The following is a 4,059-nucleotide window of genomic DNA, read 5'->3' on the forward strand; positions in this document are numbered from 1 at the left end:
TCTCCCGTTCCCACTCTCTAATCTGAGGAACGTGACTCTGTTAAAGCGATAGTTCACCCAAAAATGAAGATTAGCCCATGATTTCCTCTCCCTCAAGTCATCTGAGGTGTGTGTGACATTCTTCTCTCAGACGAATAAAATCTGAGTTATATTACACAAGTCCAGCCTAATCCAAGCTTTATAATAGCAGTAATAGTTGCTCTGTTTTTGAAGTCCTTAAAAAGTGCATCTGTGCATCATATAACTGCTCCAGCGGCTCTGGGGTGTTAATAAAGCTCTTCTGAAGCGAATCAACGCGTTTGTGGAAGAAAAATATCCATATTTAAAACTTTATCAAGTAAACTTTCGGCCTCCGCCTTCCGTGTTCAGTTTCTGGAGGAAGTGTGTAAAGTTCCCCTGCGGATGGAAAGACTAACGCTCAGCTCCGCTCGTCATGACGACACACACACATCTGGAGTTTCACTTTCAACATTCAACACTTTTACACAGAAGGCGGAGGCCGAAAGTTTACTTGATAAAGTTTTAAATATGGATATTTTTCGTTGATTCGCTTCAGAAGGCCTTTATTAACACCCCAGAGCCGCTGGAGCAGTTATATGACGCACAGATGCACTTTTTATTCAAAAACAGAGCAACTATTACTGCTATTATAAAGCTTGGATTAGGCTGGACTTTTGTAATATAACTCAGATTTTATTCGTCTGAGAGAAGAATGTCACACACACCTCAGATGACTTGAGGGAGAGGAAATCATGGGCTAATCTTCATTTTTGGGTGAACTATCACTTTAATTATTAGGAGGAATCCTGTGTGTGTTTAATGAGGTCACTAAATACTGGACGTACTGGATTGTGTTTATGGTCAGGTGTGAAATGATGGAAACGTCAAAAAGCTTTGGGATTAGACATGATTGGATGCGTCAGTGTGTCTGGGGGCGAAACTCGGCTCAGAGGAGGCGGTTAGTCACAGTCCCAGTCCCGAAAACCAGTGGGATTTACTGTAGCACAAACTTTCCTGCGCAACGTTTACCTTCTGGGTTTCATCGGTTTAGAGACTAAATTTGATCTTTGAACTGGGCTCATATTGAAGATCACACCACTTAACCTTTACAGTATTTTCTTCCTTTCTGACCGTTTATTTACAACCTGCCTGCAGACTGGCTGTCTGTGTTTGGGGGAAGTGGGACTGTAGATCAGCTCTGCAGACGACACACAGCTGAGAGTGATTATTGGGTTGGAGGAATCGGTGAGTGTGTTCCCCCAGACTGAGACAGAGAGACCGCGGGTGAAACCGCAGAGCCCACTTCTCGGCACTCTTCTCCACACACGCCTGTTTGTGTACAAACCTTCAGATGTTTATATCATTCCTCGTATGACTCCCAATAATCACAGAAGTAAAGATGCTGCAGACTAATAACACGGTTAAATAATAACATGGCTCAGATTCATGCGGTGATTGCTTTTCTGTCTTTGCTAGATTCATTTAAATAAAAGTATTTTATAGCTATGCAGTGTTCGGCTGGATTTTGTGTTCATTAATCATGTCAGAGAAACTATTCACAAAGAAGCATTCACAATAAACATTATACCATCAATTCACATTTTTCACATATTGCCAAAAGTGTTGTGAACAGCTTCAGCTCTTCTGGGAAGGCTTTCCACAAGATTTAGGAGTGTGTTTATAGGAATTTTTTAACAGAGAGAGTTCCTTTCACTGGAACTAACCCCTGAAAAACAACCCTACCCCATAATCCCCCCTCCACCAAACTTTACACTTGGCACAATGCAGTCAGGCAAGTCCCGTTCTCCAGACTCGTCCATGGGATTGTCAGACAGAGAAGCGTGATTGGTCACTCAGAGAACACGTCTCCACTGCTCTAGAGTCCAGTGGCGGCGCGCTTTACCCCACTGCATCCCACGCTTTGCATTGCACTTGGTGATGTGCGGCTTGGATGAGCTGCTCGGCCATGGAAACCCATTCCATGAAGCTCTACACACTGTTCTTGAGCTCATCTGAAGGCCACAGAAGTTTGGAGGTCTGGAGCTCTTGACTCTGCAGAAAGTTGGCCACTTCTGTGACCCTCAGCATGCGCTGACCCCGCTCTGTGACCCTCAGCATACCCTGACCCCGCTCTGTGGCCCTCAGCATGCGCTGACCCCGCTCTGTGACCCTCAGCATGCGCTGACCCCGCTCTGTGACCCTCAGCATACCCTGACCCCGCTCTGTGACCCTCAGCATACCCTGACCCCGCTCTGTGACCCTCAGCATACCCTGACCCCGCTCTGTGGCCCTCAGCATGTGCTGACCCCGCTCTGTGACCCTCAGCATGTGCTGACCCCGCTCTGTGACCCTCAGTATGTGCTGACCCCGCTCTGTGACCCTCAGCATGCGCTGACCCCGCTCTGTGACCCTCAGCATGCGCTGACCCCGCTCTGTGGCCCTCAGCATGTGCTGACCCCGCTCTGTGACCCTCAGCATACCCTGACCCCGCTCTGTGACCCTCAGCATGTGCTGACCCCGCTCTGTGACCCTCAGCATGTGCTGACCCCGCTCTGTGACCCTCAGCATGCGCTGACCCCGCTCTGTGACCCTCAGCATGCGCTGACCCCGCTCTGTGACCCTCAGCATGTGCTGACCCCGCTCTGTGACCCTCAGCATGCGCTGACCCCGCTCTGTGACCCTCAGCATGTGCTGACCCCGCTCTGTGACCCTCAGCATGTGCTGACCCCGCTCTGTGACCCTCAGCATGTGCTGACCCCGCTCTGTGACCCTCAGCATGCGCTGACCCCGCTCTGTGACCCTCAGCATGTGCTGACCCCGCTCTGTGGCCCTCAGCATGTGCTGACCCCGCTCTGTGACCCTCAGCATGTGCTGACCCCGCTCTGTGACCCTCAGCATGTGCTGACCCCGCTCTGTGACCCTCAGCATGTGCTGACCCCGCTCTGTGACCCTCAGCATGCGCTGACCCCGCTCTGTGACCCTCAGCATGTGCTGACCCCGCTCTGTGACCCTCAGCATGCGCTGACCCCGCTCTGTGACCCTCAGCATGTGCTGACCCCGCTCTGTGACCCTCAGCATGCGCTGACCCCGCTCTGTGACCCTCAGCATGTGCTGACCCCGCTCTGTGGCCCTCAGCATGTGCTGACCCCGCTCTGTGGCCCTCAGCATGCGCTGACCCCGCTCTGTGACCCTCAGCATGTGCTGACCCCGCTCTGTGACCCTCAGCATGAGCTGACCCCGCTCTGTGACCCTCAGCATGCGCTGACCCCGCTCTGTGACCCTCAGCATGCGCTGACCCCGCTCTGTGACCCTCAGCATGTGCTGACCCCGCTCTGTGACCCTCAGCATGCGCTGACCCCGCTCTGTGACCCTCAGCATGCGCTGACCCCGCTCTGTGACCCTCAGCATGCGCTGACCCCGCTCTGTGACCTTCAGCATGCGCTGACCCCGCTCTGTGACCCTCAGCATGCGCTGACCCCGCTCTGTGACCCTCAGCATGTGCTGACCCCGCTCTGTGACCCTCAGCATGTGCTGACCCCGCTCTGTGACCCTCAGCATGTGCTGACCCCGCTCTGTGACCCTCAGCATGCGCTGACCCCGCTCTGTGACCCTCAGCATGTGCTGACCCCGCTCTGTGACCCTCAGCATGCGCTGACCCCGCTCTGTGACCCTCAGCATGTGCTGACCCCGCTCTGTGGCCCTCAGCATACCCTGACCCCGCTCTGTGGCCCTCAGCATGTGCTGACCCCGCTCTGTGACCCTCAGCATGCGCTGACCCCGCTCTGTGACCCTCAGCATGTGCTGACCCCGCTCTGTGACCCTCAGCATGCGCTGACCCCGCTCTGTGACCCTCAGCATGTGCTGACCCCGCTCTGTGACCCTCAGCATGTGCTGACCCCGCTCTCTGACCCTCAGCATGAGCTGACCCCGCTCTGTGACCCTCAGCATGTGCTGACCCCGCTCTGTGGCCCTCAGCATGCGCTGACCCCGCTCTGTGACCCTCAGCATGCGCTGACCCCGCTCTGTGACCCTCAGCATGCGCTGACCCCGCTCTGTGGC

At 54.1% G+C, this 4,059-nt stretch overlaps 1 protein-coding gene across 7 annotated transcripts in view; it reads left to right on the top strand.

The window, feature by feature from the left end:
* Positions 1-1,505, top strand: part of atg5 (ATG5 autophagy related 5 homolog) — a 47,139-nt gene extending 45,634 nt beyond the window's left edge. For 2 of the 7 annotated variants that reach the window (XM_079836599.1, XM_079836603.1), the window contains exons 8-9: positions 1-96; positions 731-1,505. The exon at positions 1-96 is cut by the window's left edge and continues 317 nt beyond it. The gene's annotated coding sequence lies outside the window, so the exon portion shown is untranslated. Of the gene's footprint in view, positions 196-589 lie in introns of all 7 variants that reach the window. The other 5 variants (XM_079836598.1, XM_079836604.1, XM_079836600.1 and 2 more) reach the window with 4 other exon arrangements.
* Positions 1,506-4,059: the final 2,554 nt, after the last annotated feature.

The sequence above is a fragment of the Gobio gobio genome (assembly GCF_949357685.1).
Source record: "Gobio gobio genome assembly, chromosome: 15".
Lineage (NCBI taxonomy): Eukaryota > Metazoa > Chordata > Actinopteri > Cypriniformes > Gobionidae > Gobio > Gobio gobio.